The 22,606-nt window shown below is 38.3% G+C and overlaps 1 long non-coding RNA gene across 1 annotated transcript in view; it reads left to right on the forward strand.

Annotated features, from left to right (window-relative positions):
* The first annotated feature begins 4,070 nt into the window (after positions 1-4,070).
* Positions 4,071-22,606, forward strand: part of LOC121027311 (uncharacterized) — a 211,178-nt gene continuing 192,642 nt past the window's right edge. Inside the window, exon 1 of the long non-coding RNA XR_005788659.1 lies at positions 4,071-4,136. This is a non-coding gene — a long non-coding RNA (uncharacterized LOC121027311). The remainder of the gene's footprint in view (positions 4,137-22,606) is intronic.

Genomic DNA, 22,606 nt, shown 5'->3' on the forward strand with positions numbered 1-22,606 from the left:
GCCCTGGTTGTATTTCTAGGAACAATACAGTTTTTCTTTGGAAACATACAACAGTTCTGAGAATAATATCAAGTGAAGTAAGCTGATTATGTGGTGATCCAGAAAGTTCATCTGTCTTGTTGTGTGTCTTTACTTTAGTAAGCATTAAAGATATGAAACTCTTGGGGCGCCTGGGTGGCTCAGTCGGTTGAGCGGCCGACTTCAGCTCAGGTCACAATCTCACACTCCGTGAGTTCGAGCCCCGCGTCGGGCTCTGTGCTGACCGCTCAGAGCCTGGAGCCTGTTTCAGATTCTGTGTCTCCCTCTCTCTGACCCTCCCCCATTCATGTTCTGTCTCCCTCTGTCTCCAAAATAAATAAACGTTAAAAAAAAATTAAAAAAAAAAAAAGAAAGATATGAAACTCTTTTCAAAGCTCTGTCAGGTCTTCCTGGAAGGCAAGGTGGGGCTGCAATACTTGCAAAGGGGCCCTGTTTTGTCTGTTTGGGCCACTATAGCAGAATACCATGGACCAAGTGGCTTACAAACAACAGAAATTCATTTCTCACAGTTCTGGAGGCTAGGGAGCTCCAAGATCAAGGCCGTGGTGGATTGATGTCTGGCGAGAGCCTGTTTCTTAGTTCATAGTCTTTTCGTTGTATCCTCATGTGGTGGAAGATGCAGGAGACCTCCCTGAGGCCTCTTTTATAAGGGCACAAATTGTGTTGATGAGGCTTCTGTTCTCAGGCCATAATCATCTCCCAAAAGACCCATGTCCAGATGCCATCACACTGGGGATTAGGTTTCAACATATGACTTTCAGGGGATTACAGACAGTCTGTAGCAGTCCTCTTTTCAAGTTCTTGGTTAGGGGTGGAAGTGGGCTAGAGGGTTTCTATAATATCATTTATAGTTCTCTGTACATAGTGGGCTCTCAATAAATGTTTATTAAGTGACAAAAAGAAAGAACGAATGAATGAAACTCTTATAAGTTGATTGGAGTGTGTGTGTGTGTGTGTGTGTGTGTGTGTGTGTGTTTCCAGTCACCTCTGAACTGATCTTTATGCTTTTGCCTTTGTCTCCCATAGTCCATTCTACATAAGCAGCCAGAGTGATCCTTCTGCTTCTGTTTACACAGAAGTCAGATCATGTCCCTCCTTGGTTTAAAGCCTTTATGGCTTCCCATCTCACCCAGAGTAAAAGCTGAACTCCTAAAGCTCTAAAGCATTGCACAGTCTGGCGTTTGTTACCACTCTCACTTCATCTAATCTGACCTTCACTTCACTCATTCTTCTCCGGCCACACTTGTTGATTCTCATAGATGCTTGGCAGCATTGTCCCTCAGGGTCTTTACAATTGCTCTTCAATCTGCTTGAAATGCTCTTCCCACCTAAATATATAAAGACTCCCTCTTTCTTTTTAGTCTTTGCTGAAATGTCACCTCCTCCATGAGGGCTTTCTTGGCCATCTCATTTAAAATTACAGCCTGCCCCTCTCCCCAACCCCCACCCATTTCCTATCCCTTTTTGTTGTCATCTAACACATTATATATTTACTTGTATTTATTTTGTTTATTGTCTTCCTCTTCCCTAACATCTCTCCAAACTAATAGAATATAAACTCTGAAGGCGGGGGTTTTAATACATCGTTATTCTCTAATTCTTCTTTGCTCAGAATATATACATGGCACATAGTAGCACCTCAAGAAATACTGGTTCAATGAATGACAAAATCAATATGTGTGTGTGGTCTTTAATAATATTTTTATTTAAAAAATTTTTTAAAATTTTTTAATTAAAATTTTTCTAAGTGTTTTTTTTTATTTTTGAGAGAGAGAGAGAGAGAGAGAGAGAGAGAGAGAGAGACAGAGTGAGAACAAGGGAGGGGCAGAGAGAAAGGGAGACACAGAATCCTAAGCAGGCTCCAGGCTCTGAGCTGTCAGCACAGAGCCCGACATGGGGCTTGAACTCACACACTGTGAGATCATGACCTAAGCTGAAGTCAGACGCTTACCCAACTGAGCCACCCAGGTGCCCCTTTAATAATAATTACCGATGTTCATAAGCAAAGCTTCTGTCTGAGACTTCTATTTTCTGTGTCTTCTTCAAAGCCTAGGGCAGAACAAAATAAAGGAGGAAAGGAACAGAACTGACATGAGTCAGTGTTTAGCTGAGTGGCTTAAATTGGACCAACTAAGTAATGGAATGAAGGTCAGAGGAAGCAAAGGGGTAGGGTGTAAGTGTGCGTCAGGAGAGAAGAGATTTCTAGCATGTCTGGTGTGACAGAAGGCAGTGGGAAGGACACAGCCTGGAGTGTGAGAAATTCCTGTTCTCAAGTTCTGGCTTTACTGCTCAATTTCTGTGTGACTTTGGGCAAGCTCCTTGACTTTCTGAGGCTTCTACCTGTAAAAAAAATACAAATACTACTCTGCAAGGTTGTTGTGAGGATTATATAAGGCAATATAAATAGAAAGAGTGGCATAAAGTAGTTTTTAACAAGTGTTCTTGTCTTTCCCTGAAAACTCTTCCTCTTGGCTCCCACTTCCTTTGGTTATATTAATATCTATTCATTCCTTGTTGCTTTCCTTAAACTCTGCCCACAACCTTAGCTCTTTAATTCCCTGTAGTTACCCAGCTTGGTTGTGCCCTGACTGACAAAGTGATTGGTTTCAAGAGTAGCCTTTGAATTTACATCCCTAAAGTGAAATTCTGAGATTGTATGGTCACAAATACACTTCTTTTCAAGGAAAGTGGTAAAGGAAAAGTTAAAGTGCCCAAATGTCTACCTCTGAAATGAGTATAAAATCAGAAGGGCTCAGTAGCAGCTTTAAAGGGTTCCCAACTTCTGTAGTCACAGGACAGAGATGACTCAGGACCAGGCTGGAGTCTGATAGTCAGGAGGTGTGGGAGAGACGTGTGTGATGTTCCTTTCATGGTGGGTAGCAAGTGGGGAAATGTTTGCGCCTCGCTTACGTGTTGCCAGAGGATATCCCCTGTGAAGCAGGCTCCAGTAATCAGGTTGACAAGACGTCTCTCCATTTGCCTTTTTCTCACAGCATGTGTATTAAGCTTTCATACACATATAGCTATGGCAGCAGTGTCAGAATCTGTGCATGAGCCCATAAACATGGGTTTCCCTTCACCAAATCTGATCCCGGACATGTATCATTCTCCAGGGGGATCTGACAGTCATCTGGTGATGTGCTGATCACATCAAAGTTCTTTCAACACTGCAGAGGCTGTGCTTTGTTCCCATCAGAATAGACATGTGGTCTGGGTACAGATTTGTCTCTCTGCCCACAGTGGTTCCATTGGCACGAGTGGTCATAGACTTACAGAAAGTGCTGTATTATCTATCACCAGGCTGTTTCACAAAGCATTTCCTCCACCACTGGGGCACATGTTACATCAAGGAAAGGGCAGCAATAGGTTCATTCCCACAACACTCACTGATTTTGCTTTACTTCAGGGAGCCGGGAGCAGTCACACAGTACCAGCTATGAGATGACATGCCGTAAGATTACAAGCTATCGTACAGATTGTGGTGTATGCCTTAAACCATCAGCCCACATGTGTTAGTCTCCCCCTTAGTCAGAATATGAGGCTCTGGGATAAAAAATGGAGACTAGAACTTCTTATTTCATTCTTTTTTCTTTCCTTTCTTTCTTTCTTTCTTTCTTTCTTTCTTTCTTTCTTTTTACCAGCAAAATGGGTTTGTTTGGGAATAGCAATGATGGATAAACAAGCTATGGCAAAACCACAGGCTAGTCTCCCAAACAAAGGAGAGGAATGCTCTTTTACAGAAAAGAGGAGTTGGGAAGTCTGTTATAAACAAAAATCCATTGGAGTAAACTTGGAGTTCTAAGTATAGTGGTTTTTCATTAGCTATGTTGTGGCTGTCTCTCATTGGCTGGGCTGTTGCTAAGTGAGAAGGAAAGCCTTTCTTTTTCCACGCTGGGATAGTAAAGAAGTGTCTATGTTCAAAGTGCTTCTCTTCCTGTTGGGTCTGTAGTTGATGAGTGAAAGGGCATGAATGCATCTCCTGCCAGCCTCCATACTGTATTCTAAATGAGATTTCCTTTTATTAATTTTCCAGAGTTTCAACTGTTCTGGAGGTTGGAAGTCTAAGGTCACCATGGTGCCAGCATAGTTGGGTTTTGGTGAGTTCTCTCTTCTTGGTTTACAGATGACCACCTTCTTATAGTAGAAAGAGGAACACTTATATTGAGAGAGAGCGAGAGCGAGGGGTGGAGAGAGATGGATACATAGAGAGAGAAGCGGGGCTCACTCAAAGCAGAGCTTGTGCTCACCAGATGCGGGACTTGAACTCACGAATGGTGAGATCATGACCTGAGGTGAAGTCAGATGTTTAACAACTGAGACACCCAGGTGTCCCGAGAAGGATACTTTCTTTTATGCCAAATGACATATTAAAATTGTTTTTGCCTCTTATACGTGTATTCCTGGGCTTGGTAGATTTGGAAATCTAAGTGCCCAAGAGAGCAATGATTTAATCAGGGAAACTAGTCATAGTCTGAAAGTTCAGACTGCACTTTGGCTATTCTGGGCTTTTCATACCACTAAATCAACAGGCAGAGAAAGGAGTCACTGTTTGCCAACATGAATGAGCCCAAATGCCAAGGGAAAAATGGGTTGTTGCTCCATGGTCAAGGTAAGGAGGACTATGCCTGGGACCTTGGCAATTTGTTAGAACATCCTTTAGTACTCTCTGGTCCAATAGTTCTGGTAACTGGTAGTTCAGTAAACTGTGGCAACTCAATAAAGACTGAACCGATAAGGACTCAGGTCCTATAGAAATGAAGAGGGTAAGGTAAACAACTTGGTTGTAGAAAAAGCAAGTTGTGGTTATCAACTGAGGCTTTGTATTTACAAAGCCAGTGACCATAGCACCTAAATTGCATGTTAATTAATTGTTGCTGCTTCCCCCTGCTGCCTTGTATTTAGAGTGCTGGTCATACCTAATGTTTTAGACTTTAAGTGGGATTATGGTCTGACTCTGCACTAAAGTAATAGCTAATGATTTTTTTGCCATCTATAGCAGGGACACAGATTTATTTTTCACCAGATAAATGATCAGAATGGATGTTGAGTAGCAAAATGAGTAGACTGTGATGAATATCTTCTGCTGCCCCTCCAGATCCACTTCTCACCCTTTGCCTCCTGCTCAGGTGCTTGAGGCTGACTTTTGTGGACAGCAGCTAGTGGGTCCCTTTGCCCTCTGCCTTCCAGTTGGGTTCTGCCAATGGGAGATACTGAGGAGACATTGGAAAAAGGGAAGAGGGTGATGTCAGTGTGTTTACTGCCTAGCTCTCTGCCTGAGGTGTTACACTGGGTTGGCTGCTTTCCTCTGAGCTCTCTGGTTCTGGTAACTGCCACATCATTTGTCTCTCAGGTCTAGGGTTAGAAAGGACTCTTGCCATTGAGAACACTGGGCACCTCTTTGTTGCCTTCTCTAAAGTCTGCCCACTCATTTGTAAATACTTCTTTTGTTAAACCCTGCTGGATCCTCAAAGGCTACAATTATTATTTTCATTTAACAGACTAGGAAACTAAGAATGAGAAAGCTTAAGTTATTTGCACAAGTTTTCAAAAATAGTGGGCTGTGGAAATAAGTAATTGTGGAACTAGGATTTGCATCCAGATGACTACAACCTGATGCTAAGTAAATGGCATCAATCCTGATTACTGCGGCCCATATTGTCCACCAGGAGAAAAGTTTGAAAAGATAATTTATTGGCATTCAAAATCTCACTTTAAAGTTTATTTATTTATTTTGAGAGAGAGAGAAAGAGAAAGCACTAGTGTGAGTGGGGAAGGGGCAGAGAGAGAGAGAGAGAGAGAGAATCCCAAGCAGGCTCCATGATGTCAGCTGGGAGCCAAGCCAGACATGGGGCTGGAGAACCACGAGATCATGACCTCAGCATTTCTGGCTTGGCTCCCAGCTGACAGCAATGAGCAGCAGGCTTGGGATTCTCTCCCTCTTTCTCTGCCCCTTCCCCACTCACGTTTCTGTTTCTCTCTCTCTCTCTCTCTCAAAATAAATAAAAAAACCTCACATTTTAGATAAAGATGGCAGTAGGGAGACTTGAAATATATCTGAAAAGAAAGAAAAATAGCCAAATTTGAATATATCAAGCAGATGTTCTAATATGATTTGCAGAACACAGCCTTACTCATCTATTCCGAAAAGACCCCTGTTGGTTTTGTAATGTGTGATCTTTACTTTTTCCCTGGTCTGAGGTTTCTGTCTTTGGTTATGAGGCCACAGGTTGATGGATTGACGGTGGTGGTGATGTGGACAGAGGTGTTTCACCAAGGGTTTTATTGTGGTCGCATTATGTTTTAAGGTGGAAAATAATGCCAGCTATAATGGATATGAGACAGGTGAGTGGGAGCCTGGAATGGTGGCCCACACGAGAGAGCTGAGTCTAGTCTGGAAGAAGAGGTAAGGGAAATGGGAACAATGAAAACAGCTCTATCATTTAGTCTTGGCTTTGAGACCTTTCTGAAAAGCTCATCAGGAATTAACAGGGAATGGACACAGGGAAACACCATGGATATAAAAAAAAAAAAAAAAAAAAAAAGACCTTGTTTAGAAAGACAGAGAAGTGCAAATAACAAGGAAATCTAAAAGAGTCCATTAAGTCAGCCTCAGTCTGTGCCCCCTGCTGGAGAAAGGGGAAATTGGAATGGAACTTGCAAGGATTGAATTAGTAAAAGACTAGGATCGTAAATACTTAATGTGTGAAAATTTTGAGAAAAATGCACACATGCTGCATTATAGCACACAAGGGATTTAAAGATAAACCTGAATATATTTGCATCTAATTGGGTTAATGTGGCACTTTTGCTGATTGTGTCATTAGAGAGTGTGACAGAAGAATGTGGGTCTCACTTTGAGCTCTTCCCTGAATGATGGAACACAATATGGATGGAGGCTTGCAGAAGTGGATTAGCATTTGGTAGTGCAGGGTAGAAAACCACAAGGCACATAAAACAGAAAGCCAAGTGTTACTTCCATTGTTCCATTTATTCAAAGGGGCAATGTTCTGTATAGAACTTGTTGATGTGATTTGTCATGTATTTCTGCCCAGACCTGCACATACACAATCATGGGGGCTTTGTTGGCTCATGCTCCATATCTGGCCTTGGGATCAGAATTGGCCCTTCTATTCCTGGAGCCAAGAGGGATTAACTTGCTTCACCTTCTTGAGCCCGACCAGGCTCAAGATGGAAGAGAAATATGGATCAAGGAGGGAAGAGAAATATGCCAACGTCCAGGATCCTAAGATTGTGAGATATGATAAAAGAAACAGAAAAATACCCAGCTTGCTTAGGATTGTACTTAGACAAATTTATAAATTTTTTTTATAACATTTATTTATTTTTGAGACAGAGAGAGACAGAGCATGAACGGGGGAGGGTCAGAGAGAGGGAGACACAGAATCTGAAACAGGCTCCAGGCTCTGAGCTGTCAGCACAGAGCCCGACGCGGGGCTTGAACTCACAGCCCTCACAGACCGCGAGATCATGACCTGAGCTGAAGTCGGCCGCTTAACCAACTGAGCCACCCAGGCGCCCCGGATTGTACTTAGACAAATTTAATGACTAACTGTAGATCAGACAATGGTAGTATATATATTGCCCTGGTGGGAAAGCCTCACCTGAGGGGAGGACATTCTGCCCAGGACCCTCAATGGGGACTTCAACTGGGCTGTTCACCATGGGGCTTCCCCAGTCAGAAGGCTGGATGGTATGAGTACCCGACTTGATGTATTAACCCTTCTTTGTTCTTCTCTATACTTCTCTCTCTTTATGTTTACTATAATTGTTCAATTCCCTATATTCCCTTTCCCTTATAATTAATACAGCTTTCCTCCATGAAACAGAAAGTACTGCTATCATGAATTATTATTATTCAGAAGTCAAAACAAATGAGCAACAATTAAGAGCAAGCTTAACTTTTCTCAGTAATAAGTGAGATGCCAAAGGAGACAAAGTACTCTGAAATGTGAACATTAAATGGGAGCCAGGCTTAGGAAAAACAAGTAGAAGGAGATATAAATACATGCATTAATAATATGTTAAGGACCCTACAGAGAAGAATAGTTGGAACACATACACATTATATATATAATTCTACATGTGTATTTTTTTCCCATTTATATTTGATCTATATTTGTCTGAATGTGGAGTACAATGGAGGGCAGGTCCAGCTAGCATGATAAATGACATAGCATGTATTCTATAGAAAGTGAAAGCATGGGTACTATGAATTTGGCAGCCTATCTCTTGGGTGATGGAAATGGAAGAAATAGGCAAGAAGAGGAGTCCAAGCCAGGTCAGGAAGATGGGTTAGTAGAGGTGTGGCTCTAGGATAAGAATTAAGATCCTGGGTTGGAAGTAGGTCTGTCAAAACCAGCAAAGAATAAAATCTAGAGAAGGAAAGTGAGAACAGTATTTCTGGGGTCTGCATATAAAAGAAGGTCCATAAAACAAAGCACCTGGATCATGACTGTTGTGTCTAGAACAGTGGTTGTCTGCACTTTAGTTTTTAAGCACTTTTGTTGGGTGAGTAGATCAGAGTTAGAAATGTTTGCTGCTCCTCAGTGATGGGGTTTTGTAGATAATTGTGGCTGGTGGTCACAGGAGGAGGAAGAACTAAGGAAGTGAGTCCTCTGTGAAGACGGCAGAGTTTTAAGCACTTCTATCTTAAGGTCATAATTTTTATTGGCTTAGATAATTTTTGTTTTGTTAAAATCTTTTTTAAACTTTTATTTTTATTTTTTAGAGAAAGAGAGAGAGAGAGAGAGAGAGAGAGAGAGAGCGCGCTGGGGTGAGGCAGAAAGAGAGAAAGAGAGAGAGCCCCAAGCAGGCTCCACACAGTCAGTGCAGAGCCTGAAGCGGGTCTCAAATTCATGAACTGTGAGATCATGACCTGAGCCTAAATCAAGAGTCAGACGCTTAACTTACTGAGTCACTCAGGCACCCCTGGCTTAGGTAATTTTTATAATAAGTATAAACTGTTGAGTTTACTAGTAAGCATTTGAATTTTAAAATCTACCCATTCTTTGACTAAGAAATTTCACCCTAAGAATTTATGTTAATGAAATACTCACTCATTTAGCTAATATTTATTGACAGCCTATTATGCGTTGGGCACTGGGGAATATATCAGTAAAGAAAACTAAGTCCCCTGTCCTCATGGAGCTTTCACGGCATAGGGGGTGGACAGGCAATAAACAGTGAACAAAATAAAAAGCAAACGACTTAGTATGTTTGAAGGTGATCGATGCTACAGACAAGTAGAGCAGGTTAAGTGTAGGCTGTGGGAGCAGTTTGTTAAAAGTGTTTAGTGAAAGCGCATTGAGCTGCTTCCATTTGACATAAGGCTTACAGAGGTAAGATAGTGAGTTGTGTGATATCTGGTGAGAAAGAGAAGAATATCCCAGGAAAAAGCAAAAGCCAAACAATAAATGCAAAACTGTCAGGCTGGAGTTCCCTGGCATGTTTGAGGAGCAGCATGGAGCCTGGGGTGCTTCAGTTGAGTAGGGAAGGGGGAGGGATGTAGGGAATGAAGAGAAGAAGAGAGGCCACAGTTAAGAGACTGGAGATGGGAGAAACACAGAGGAAACCATTTGAAAAGTCCTGGGACCTCAATTCTGTTGGAAGGAAGAAAAAGATTAAGGAAGACAAATTGTAAATAAAAACTATAGATTCCTCAAAAGAATGGAGTCGAGTTCTTATTTCTGAAATGTGAGATCCATCAATCTGTATCTATATAAATATAACATAGACATAAGTAGAAACATAGATCTAGATTGATCGATCCCACGCACCACGCCCACGTATACACACGCCCACGCACACACACGGGGTGGTATTGTATTGTGAAAGAGAGCTTATGAGAAGAGAGTTCTGAGAAGTATGGATTTAATATCGTGACTGATGTGATTAGAAAGGCAGAGAAGGGAAGTCAAAGGCACATTTTTTTATTTTATTTTATTTTTTTTTTTTAATTTTTTTTTTCAACGTTTATTTATTTTGGGGACAGAGAGAGACAGAGCATGAACGGAGGAGGGGCAGAGTGAGAGGGAGACACAGAATTGGAAACAGGCTCCAGGCTCTGAGCCATCAGCCCAGAGCCTGACGCGGGGCTCGAACTCACAGACCGTGAGATCGTGACCTGGCTGAAGTCGGACGCTTAACCGACTGCGCCACCCAGGCGCCCCTCAAAGGCACATTTTTAGCTCAGCTCTGAAAACTGGAATTCATTCTTTAAAGCTTTACCTGCTCTGAAATATTAAAATATATGGAAATTTAAGAACATTTTAATTTAAGGCCTTATAAGGGCAGTGTATGTAATAAAAGAACCAAGTGATCAGTCCTGACAACTGAAGTGTAAATAAAAATCACATTCATGACTTCTCACTGTAATACACTGTATTACATGTGTATGTCATTACATACATGTAATGTCACTGTACAGAGACACTGTAAATACATTACTGATGTATCAAAAGTTCTCTTTTGGAAGTTTGACGTGGTCAAAAGTGTGGACTGTGGAGTCAAATAGAACTTAATTTAAATCTTACTTTTTAACTATTTGCCCTTTGGCAAGCTACTTTATCTCTCTGCACCTCCACTTCTTCATCTGTAAGATGGTGATGATATCTACTTTTTAATGAATGTTATGAGTATTATATAATTTATTGCTCGTAGTAGTCACTCAATGAATGATAGTTTATTAAAATTATTTTCTGTCTCCTCATTTGCCTTTCTAAACTCTATGAGGTCTGTGCACACTGAATTCTACAAGATTTTCCCTTTTTTTACTTGCATTATATCTATTGCTCTCCCTTAAATTTTCTCTTTGATACAGATGGGTGACTTTAAAATCATAGAAAAGAAAAATGACTCTAAGTAGAAGTTGAATGTATGATTCTTTACTGTCAACAATAAGAGCTTGGCATTAATTCTACCTAATTCTACATTTAGAATGCATGTTTAAATAGACAAATATAAATGATTTCACTAAAAAGAAAAACCTCATTAGCTAGCAGTTAACTCATTATATCAGCTTGAACAAGATGTATTTCTCCTGCGGTAGCCATGTATTCTTAGTTTCAAATTGAAATGCACATATGAGACACATGGACAATAGAAGTCAAAGAGGTATACTCAAGGCCATGATAAAATTGCTTTGGCAGTTTAGATGTCTGAATATCTAGTCTAAAAACTTGTTAATTTCATGTTTTATAACTCAGAAGTCTGGGAAACATTTGTTCAAAAGATTCAAGGATTTAGGGGTGCCTGGTGGCTCAGTTGGTTAAGTATCTGACTTCAGCTCAGGTCATGATCTCATGGTTTGTGAGTTCAAGCCCCACATCAGGCTCTGTACTGATCACTGGGAGCCTGGAGCCTGCTTGGGAGTCTGTGTCTCCTTCTCTCTCTCTGCCCCTTCCCCTCCCCCGCTCATGCTCTTTTTCTTTCTCTCTCTCAAAAAAAATAAACATTAAAAGAAAAAAATTCAAAGATTTGAAAAAAGGATTTTGTATACTTTTATCTTTTGCCCAAACACTAACCAGTTTTCATTGATCTTGATCTGTTGCACTTCATGTATTGCTCATATATTAATCTCCAGATATTTAATAGAGTAAAAAATGTTAGAAAATATTATCTTTATTCTGTAACTTTTTTTATACCATGTATTTTAGCTCATGGTACTTTGGGAGTTTTCAACAAATTATTCACAACATATTCCCTGAATGTAAATAATAATGTAGTTAGTAAGAAATTGAAAGGATACATATTTGTATATGCATTCATTCAACAAACATTTATGCCTATATTCATTCAAGAAACAGTTATGGAAAATTTACCATGTGCTGGGCATGATTCTAAGTGCTGAAGTTTAGCAGTGAATGAAATAAGGCTTCTATAATTGTAGAACTTTGTGGTTCTATAGCTGTAAGAGGATGTAAAAGATATAGCCAAATCCACTGATTTTACAACCAAATAGGCTTATGTCAGAAAGCTAAGAAACTTCCAAGGTCACCTGATTAATATCAGAGTACTAACTAGAAGTTGTTTGATGATTTCTACTACAGCATCTTATCACCAGTTCTTGCTATGAATGTGGAAGAATACTAAACGTCTTTATATATTTGCCTTGTAATCTTCTGACTTTCCTGGGGCATAACAAAAGGGCTAAACTGCAGATGTTTAGGTTTAGGGAAGCTTTGCAATTTCTTATTTTTGTTATAGTTTTTACCCATCTGTCCTAAAATCTGTTCGTACATCCCAGACAAATTACCATGACAAAGAAACACCTGTGTCGATGATATACGTGATGCAGAGGGTGAATTCTGAGTCATTTTGGTTGTCTGCTACCTAATATTGTTAACATTGAGCTTAATTTATTTCACGTATTTGGTTGGCCGTCCCTTGTTGATTGTTTTTTTTTAGTCAGCAATTTACATTGTCATTAAAATGCCCAGATTGTGAGAGGGACCTTAAGCCTTCTGAATGAAGCAATTGAAAGTTAAATTGGTCAAGGAGTACCCTTTCATTCAAGTGTCCTGAACTACCTTCCTGGAAAATGAATTTAAAAGAGAACTCTGGGTAACTTAATTTTTAATAATCTAACACATTAGTAATCATCTCTGGTGCCTTCTTTTTGTGCTGCCAGAAACTCTGAGAAATAGATTTGGCAGAGAAGGACGAAGCCTATTGAGCGATATAGTGCTTCAGTACTACACTGTAGGAAGTAAGCAAAAGCCAAGAGAACTTCTGTTTCACAATTTAATATAACTTCACTGATAAATATGAGATGCTAGAAAACTGATGTTTATGTCCCTGAAGGCAGTGTATAATTTAAATTTGCTGCCTACTTAAGCTCACTCTTAGGCATATTTTATTAGGAAACAGTTGAGACATGCATCAACCTTTATTAATATACAATGAAGCAAGTAGCACTTCCTTTCTAAAACTCCATTACAGCAACATTATGGCAACATTAGTAAACCTGCCTATGGGAATATATTGTCACTCGGAATTGATTGAGGGCATCAAAATAATCTTTAAAAAATTTTTTAAGTTTGTTTATTATGAGAGAGAGAGAAAGAAAGAGAGTAAGCAGCGGATGGGCAGAGAAAAGGAGAGAGAGAGAATCCCAAGCAGGCTCCACACTGTCAGCACGGAGCCCCATGTAGGGCTCAAACTCATGAACGGTGAGATGAACATGAACTCATGAGACCTGAGTGGAAACCAAGAGTTGGATGCTAAAGCCAACTGAGCCACCAGGCACAAAATAATCTTTGGTAAAAGATGAATTAGTGTTGTAGACTAATTCAAATGAAAGAAAACTTTGTCCAGGACCAGTCCCCAGATTCTCATTTTCCTTGTTGCCCTTGACCACACTTCCGTGAGCCTGAATACAGTACACGAGTGAAACTACACTTACAAGAACAATGGATCTGATCACTGCAAGGGGGGCACCTCTTCACCATGGTCCTCCCTGGACCTGATACAGACGTCTCTTTCTGTGACTTTCTTATTAACAGAAGCTAAAAGAGCTTCCAAGCCAGCAGGTAACAATTTAGCCCTTTGCCTGTAATGATGCAAAAAAGCATATCGGTGTTGTTTGATATTAACTTTTAAAAAGGCATTTTTTCTTTTCCCTACATAACCTACTTTGGGAAAATAATAGCGACCATAAAATAAGAAGTGACTAGCATATAAGTCTTTGGAACACAATTTTCCGTTGCCGACCTCTCCCTCTGGGTGACATTTCAGAGAACACTGTTCATGCCAGTGCTCTAGAGACATCATGTTTATTTCCTCATTGTAGAAATTAAGGGGGAAAAAGTTAATTATAAGTGGGATGCTGCCAGGGAATGTGTGTTGGAGGCATATTTAGGATGGGAAAGTGAGCATTTCCAAGTGGCCTGATGTATATTCTCAAGGTTTCTTTTATATGAATTTGTTTAGTAGTTTTTGTTCATCACCTTCCTTTGTCATTGTCTGTATTTGGAGTGGAGGAAGCTGGCTGTGGGAGGATGGATAGTAATTAGTCCTCTACAGATATGTAACTACGTCCATAATAAAGATAACTAATTAATTCAGTATAAATTATAGCATCCCTGCTAAGTGCCAGACACTGTTTCAGGTTCTGGGAAATATATCTGTGAACAAGGCAAAGCCCTGTTGGCATGTACATAAAATCTCGGGGTGAGGCAGACATATGAAACAGCAATTATGAAACAGTGTTAGTGCTATAAAAGATAAAAACAAAGGGGTCCCTGAGGGCCCACAGAAAGGAATATATCCTCAGTCTTGGGTGGTAGAGGGGACGAATGAGGGAAGTCTTCCTGGAGCAAGGGATGCAAAACAAATATCTAACAGGTTAACATCTATGACTTAATAGGCAGAGGTTCTGTGAAATTAAATTTGAGCAGATAACACAAGACAGTATTTACTTTCCAGTATGAAGAGGCTCTCACTATCCACTGAAATGATTTGCTAAAAGTCTTTTAAGAAATAAATAATAGTTTTTATCTAATACTCCATTACTTTGAGTCTGTCCTAAGGAAATAATCTAAAATATGAAATGGTTTATAATCTTGAATATCTTAATGATAGTGTTCATTATAATGAAGGAGTATTGGAAACAAAGTAAATGTTTATCAATAAAATAATGTTCATTAAATTTTGTTGCATCCATGCTACTATTAGCGTGGTTATGAAAACATAAAAAGTAGCTTTTTTACATGTCATAGGAGGTAGAAATGGGGGGAAGAGACTACAGAAAGACAAGAAAGAAAAAGGCAGGAAGGCCCAGAAAAAAGCAAAGTATTTAAGCCAGAATCAATCTAGGATTTCTCTGAACATCAAAGCTATTTGTTCATCTTAAATAGTGATTTTCAAAACTGATTTTTAGAAGGGGAAATATTTTTTATAAAATATTATATCTTCTGTGGATTTCTCATATATACAACTTATAAAATATATAAACAATATTTCATTAATAATTTATTTGAAAATTCCAACTTTTAGCACTTACTTAAAATAAGTTAATTAATAAGAACATTGAGACAGTTTGGATGAGCTCAATAACCTGAAATTAGGTTTTTTGGATAACAGTAACCATCTTTTGTTTATTTCTTTAGTTTGTTTTGGCTGTAGGGTATGAAGAAACTTTTGATTCATTCCAATGAATAATACTGACACTCTTGTAGAGTTTAATAGAAACAAATTATAAAATTCATAAAAAGAATAGAACACTTAAAGAAGGTTAGATCTGTGCCTATGGTTGGCAGGAGGTTCTGAATTCTGTCCGCTAAATAAAGGCGAGTTAGCTTGTAGCTCTTGTTAAGTTGGTTTTCTCAGATATGTTAGAAATTTTGTCATAACACATATGAATAAGCATGTTGGAGTTTATTCCAATCTTTAGCAGAGTTTGCAAATACATGATTATACTGTGTATCTAAGTGAAATCTAATCAAATATTTGTATACCCAGTGAAGACAAAAAGTATTACATACATTATGCCTGACTTGAACGGTCATTTTCATAGATATATAGTATGTGCCTTTTTCCTTTGCCAGGGAATGATATTTATTATAAATAAGATGTAGATAATTTTGTGTAACTTGGGGAAAAAGTTTTAGAGAATGCATTCTAAAAAAAATAGTAATGCTGTAAACCATTTTACTTACTCTCCGTATTCCTGTCCCCTATAATATAAAAAATGTCAAACAAAGTAATAAATGGTATAGGTGTTCAGGGAGAGAGAGCAAAGCGAACTTGAGGAACAAAGAATCTTCAGAGGGATCCTTGAGTTTTGGCTGAATGTTAAATCACACAGGAGCAGGTTGACTGTATGAGGTCTTGCAAAGAACAGCTACAAGTTTTTTCTTTTTTCCTTTTCCTTTTCTTTTCCTTTTTCTTCCTTCCTTCCTTCCTTCCTTCCTTCCTTCCTTCCTTCCTTCCTTCCTTTTTTCTTTCTTTCTTTCTTTCTTTCTTTCTTTCTTTCTTTCTTTTTTCTTTCTTTCTTTCTTTCTTTCTCTTGGTGGGTGGGGAGCTGAACCGAGATTCTGGAGATTACATGGTGCTGAAAAACATTGGCTTTCTGACTAGACAGAGTATCTCAACCATTAATTGTTCTTAATCTATGATTAAGGATGTGTAGGAATACAGGAACATCATGAGAAATGGAAGAAACACAAAATAACCAAATGGTACTTGTAGAGCTAAGGATGCCGTACCCAAAATGAAAAAAATTATTGGATGAACTTAACAGCAGTTTAGACACTACAGCAGAAGAAAGAGATAAGTGATCTTAAAAGCATAGCAACATAAGCTATCCAAGGTGAAGGATGAGAAAAAGACTGAAATAATATGAAAAGAGACTAGATTACCTATGAGGCAGGTTTCATAGGTATGCCACCTTTCTTTTCACATTCTCCCTGCATTCAGAAGGAGCCCTCATTTAGTTTATGCTCGACTGTTACCTTTTGGAATTCTTAGCAATTTTTGAATAAGGTATCCATCATTTTAATTTTGCACTGATCTCTTCAAATTATCTAGCTGGTTCTGCCTGGAGGATAATACCAAACAGTCTGACATTTGTGTAGTTGAGATACCAGAACTGATGGGCAATGGGAGTGGGAGGTGAAAAAAATGCTTGAATAAATATTAGTTGTAATTATTTCCAAATTGCTTCTGGTCCAAGAAGCTCAATGAAACTAAATCACAAGAAACATGAAGAAAGTCACACCAAGGATGATCATAATCAAATTACTTAAAATCAGAGATAAAGAGAAAAACTTAAAAGCAGCCCAGAACATTTGATTTTATTTTTTCCAGTTTTATTGTGATATACTTGATATATAACATTGATGAGTTTAAGATGTACATGTGTTGATTTGATACACTTAACATGTTGCAAAATGATTATCACCATAGCATTAGCTAACATCTCTATTACATCATGTAATTATCCTTTCTTTTTTGTGTAACATATCTTTTTTTTGTGTAATATGTAACGTCACATAATTATAATTTCTGTGTGTGTGTGGGGTATTGAGAACATTTAAGATCTATTCTCTAAGCAACTTTTAAGTATGTAATACCTTATTATTAACTATAATCACCATGCTGTACATTAGACCCCCAGGACTTATTCATTTTATAACTGGAGGTTTGTGTACTTTGACCAATGTTTCCTGTTTTGCCCCACCTCCTAGTCCCTGGTAACCACTATTCCACTCCCAGTTTTTACAAGTTCATCTTTTAAAGATTCTACATATAAATAATATACAGTATTTGTATTTCTCTGACTTATTTAACTTAAAATAATGCCTCCAAGGATCACCCATGTTGTTGCAAATGGAAGAATTTCCTTCATTCTCATGTCTGAACAATATTCCATTTGTGTGTGTGTGTGTGTGTGTGTGTGTGTGTGTGTGTGTGTGTGTGTATCTTGCATCTTTATCCATTTTTCCATCAATGAACACTAAGATTGTTTCTGTATATTGGTTATTGTGACTAATGCTGCAATAAACAAGGGTGTGTAGATATCTCTTCAAGATCCTGTTTTCATTTCCTTTGGATATACACCCAGAAGTGGAATCACATGTTAGTTCTATTTTAGTTGGTTGAGGCACTTCAGTTCTGTTTTTTATAGTGGTGGTACCAATTTCAATTCCAACAGTGCACCAACAGTGCACAGAGTTTCCCTCTTCCCCATATTCAAGCCAACACTTGTTCACTCTTGTCTTTTTGGTGAGTGCCATTCTAACACGTGGGAGGTAATTGCTCATTGTGGTTTTTATTTGCATTTCTCTGATGATGAGTGATATTGAGCACCTTTTAATGTATTTGTTGTCCACTTTTATGTCTTCTTTGGAGAAAAGTGTCTCTTCAATTCCTCTGCCCATTTTCTAATTGGATTTTTTTGTTGTTGTTGCTGAGTTGTATAAGTTTTCAAATATATTTTAAATAGTGACACTTTATCAGATGTGTTTTGTGGCCTAACATTTGATCAATCCTGGAGAATGCTCCATATGCACTTGAGAATGATATGTATTCTGTGGCTGTTGGATGGAGTGTTCTATATATGTCCATTAAGTCCATCTGGTCTAATGTGTAGTTTAAGTACAATGTTTCCTTATTTATTTTGTCTGGATGATCTAGCCATTATTTAAAGTGGGGTATTAAAGTTCCCTACTATTATTGTATTGCTGTCCATCTCTCTCTTCAGATCTGTTAATATTTGTTTATATATTTAGGTGCTTCTATATTGGGTGCATAAATATTTATAAATGTTACATCCTTTTGACGCAGTTATCCTTTTATCATTATATAATGACCTGTGTCTCTTGTTACAATCTTTGGCTGAAAGTCTATTTTGTTTCATATAAGTATAGCTACACTGCTTTCTTTTGATTTCTGTTTGCATAGAATATATTTGCCCATCTTTTCACTTGCAGTCTATGTGTGTCCTTAAATTAAAGTTTGGCAGCATATAGTTTGTTCTTTTTTTCCTTTTCCTTTTCTTTTCTTTCAGTGCATTCAGCCACTCCATGCCTTTTAATTGGAGAGTTAATGGACTTATATTTAAAGTAATTTTTATTTTTTATGAATATAAATTATTGTCAAGTTGGCTTAAATACAACACCCAGTGCTCATCCCAACAAGTGCCCTCCTCAGTGCCCATCACCTGTTTTCCCCTCTCCCCCAGTCCCCCCATCCACCCTCAGTTTGTTCTCTGTAACAAATGATTTTTTAGTATAAGTATGCCCAATGCAATATTGGCAACATACTTACATTAAACATGATTTGTTGTGTTTGTTTTTGAAATCCAAATTTACCTGGATGTTCTGATTTTTAATTCTCTTCTTTTCAAATGAAATTTATATATCCATAAAGACAAAATAACCTGTGCCTATTCATGAAAATGCTATGAACATAATGAAATTAAGATTTACTTGTTACCTGAAGGGTGAAAATATAAATTTGATTTTCCTATTGCTCTTTTGCATTTCTTTTTATTCTTTTTTTTAAATTTTCTTTTTTATTAAAAAAAATTACATACAAATTAGTTAGCATATAGTGAAACTGATTTCGGGAGTAGATTCCTTAATGCTCCTTATCCATTTAGCCCACCCCCCCTCCCACAACCCCTCCAGTAACCCTCAGTTTGTTCTCCATATTTATGAGTCTCTTCTGTTTTGTCCCTCTCCCTGTGTTTATATTATTTTTGTTTCCCTTCCCTTATGTTCATCTGTTTTGTCTCTTAAAGTCCTCATATGAGTCAAGTCACCATTTTTGTCTTTCTCTGACTGACTAATTTCACTTAGCATAATACCCTCCTGTTCCATCCACGTAGTTGCAAATGGCAACATTTCATTCATTTTGATTGCTGAGTAATACTCCATTGTATCTATATACCACTTCTTCTTTATCCATTCATCCATCGATGGACATTTGGGTTCTTTCCATACTTTGGCTATTGTTGATAGTGCTGCTATAAACATGGGGGTGCATGTGTCCCTTCGAAATAGCACACCTGTTTCCCGTGGATAAATGCCTAGTAGTGCAATTGCTGGGTCATGGGGTAGTTCTATTTTTAGTTTTTTGAGGAACCTCCATACTGTTTTCCAGGGTGGCTGCACCAGCTTGCATTCCCACCAACAGTGCAAAAGAGATCCTCTTTCTCTACATCCTCTCCAACATCTGTTGTTGCCTGAGTTGTTCATGTTAGCCATTCTGACAGGTGTGAGGTAGTATCTCATTGTGGTTTTGATTTGTATTTCCCTGATGATGAGTGATGTTGAGAATTTTTTCATGTGTCAGTTGGCCATCTGGATGTCTTCTTTGGAGAAGTGTCTATTCATGTCTTTTGCCCATTTCTTCACTGGATTATTTGTTTTTTTGGGTGTTGAGTTTGATAAGTTCTTTATAGACTTTGGATACTAACCCTTTATCTAATATGTCATTTGCAAATATCTTCTCCCATTCTGTCGGTTGCCTTTTAGTTTTGCTGATTGTTTCCTTCGCTGTGCAGAAGCTTTTTATTTTGATGAGGTCCCAGTAGTTCATTTTTGCTTTTGTTTCCCTTGCCTGTGGAGATGTGTTGAGTAAGAAGTTGTTGCTGCCGAGATCAAAGAGGTTTTGCCTGCTTTCTCCTTGAGGATTTTGATGGCTTCTTGTATTACATTTAGGTCTTTCATCCATTTTGAGTTTATCTTTGTGTATGGAGTAAGAAAGTGGTCCAGGTTCATTCTTCTGCATGTCACCGTCCAGTTGTCCCAGCACCACTTGCTGAAGAGATTGTCTTTATTCCATTGGATATTCTTTCCTGCATTGTCAAAGATTAGTTTGCCATACATTTGTGGGTCCATTTCTGGGTTCTCTATTCTGTTCCATTGATCTGAGTGTCTGTTGTTGTGCCAGTACCATACTGTTTTGATGATTACAGCTTTGTAGTATCGCTTGAAGTCTGGGATTGTGATGCCTCCGCTTTGGTTTTCTTTTTCAAGATTGCTTTGGCTATTTGGAGTCTTTTCTGGTTCCATACAAATTTTAGGATGATTTGTCCTAGCTCTGTGAAGAATTCTGGTGTTATTTTGATAGGGATTACTTTGAATATGTAGATTGCTTTGGGTAGTATCGAGACATTTAAAGTAATTATTGATAGATATGGGGTTATGTTACCATTTTGTTAATTGAGTTCTGTTTATTTTTATAATTATTTTGTTCATTTCTCCTCTTTGTGTCTCTTTTTTGATTTGATGATATTCTGTAGTGGTATGCTTTGATCCTTTTTCTTTATCTTTTGTGTGGTTATGATGAAGCTTACATAAAACATCTTATATTTATAACTGTCTATATTAAGCTGACAACAGCTTCACTTCAAATGTATACAAAAGCTCTACATTTTTACAATACTCCTTCCACATTGTGTTTTCTGCATATATAAAACAACCACTTCCCAGTCTTGACAGAGAGGTCCCACGTAGGGGATGAAAGTTAACATTGGTTAGGCCTAGATTAAGGAAAAGGAAATTGAGGGGAGGAAGTGCAGAGCAAGGGAGAGCGGGAGGGAGGGAAATAGGACCACCTTTCCACCCTTACTGTATTGCTCTTCTAAAGCAATACAGTTCCAAAATTACTTGGTTTAAAAGTTTATTTATTTATTTTGAGAGAGAGAGAGAGAGAGCGCACAAGTGGGGGAGGGACAGAGAGAGAGAGAGCCCCAATGTGGGGCTCGAACTCACGAACTGTGAGATCATGATCAGAGCTGAAGTCTGACGCTTAACCGACCAGGGGCCCCAATTCCAAAATTACTTTTTAAAGCTCACAATGTACATGCCACCCTTCCATCTACCCATTTTAGTGGTGCTCCATTGCTTACAAATGCAGTGAAAATTCTATAGCCCATTGATATGTCTTATTTATCAATAAAAAAATTCCATAGCCTTGTGGATATAGAGAAACTGATTCTAAAGTTTAAATAGAGAGGCAAAGATCCAAAATAGCCAACACAAAACTGAAGGGGAAGAACAAAGTCAGAGGACTGACACTACCTGACTTCAAAACCTACTATTAAGTCATAGTAATCAAGACAGTGTGGTATTGGTGAAGGAATAAGCAAATGCATCAGTGGAACAGAAGAGAAAGTCCAATAATAGATCCACATAAATATCAATAGCTCTTTCATAAATGGGCCAAGGCAACAAGGGAGCAAAGATACTTTTCTCAACAAATGGTGCCAGAGCAACTGGACAATCCACATGCTAAAAAAAAAACGTAGACAAAGACCTTCTATCCACCACAAAAATTGTTTCAAAACAGATTGCAAAACTATAAAACTCCTAGGAGATAACATAGGGAAAAAGCTAGTTAGCCTTGGGTATGACAATGACTTTTTAGATATAATACCAAAGGCACAAACCATGAAAGAAATAATTGATTAGGTAGACTTTGTTACAATTAAAAACTGCTCTGTGAAATATCAAGATGATAATAAGACAAGCCACAGAGAAAATATTTGCAAAATACATATCTGAGAAAGGATTATTATCCAAGATACACAAAGAACTCTTAAAACTCAAAATAAGAAAACAAACCATTAGAAAATGGGACAAAGACCTTCAGAGAAACTTCACCAAAGAAGACCTACAGATAAAAAGATGTTCAGCATCATCTGTCATTAGGAAATGGCAAATTAAAATGATAGAGAGATACTACTACATACCTATTAGAATGGCCAAAATACAGAACACTGACAACACCAAATGCTGTTAAGGATGTGGAGTAATAGGCTTTCTCATTCAGTGCTGGTGGGAATGCAAAGTGGTACAGCCACTTTGGAAGACAGTTTGTCAATTATATTAACTATATTAATTATACAATTTTATTAAGAATGATACTTATCAATTAATGACTTATGCTGAACCCAACTTTCCCTCTTAAAACCTTCATCAAGATGATTTTTAAAGGTCATGGAAAAGCTTCTGTATAAAAACCACTGTTTTGGGGCGCCTGGGTGGCTCAGTTGGTTAAGCATCTGACTTTGGCTCGGGTCATGATCTCGCGGTCC

The sequence above is a fragment of the Herpailurus yagouaroundi genome, unplaced genomic scaffold (genome assembly GCF_014898765.1).
Source record: "Herpailurus yagouaroundi ecotype Mexico unplaced genomic scaffold, PumYag 77, whole genome shotgun sequence".
NCBI classification, from domain to species: Eukaryota; Metazoa; Chordata; class Mammalia; order Carnivora; family Felidae; genus Herpailurus; species Herpailurus yagouaroundi.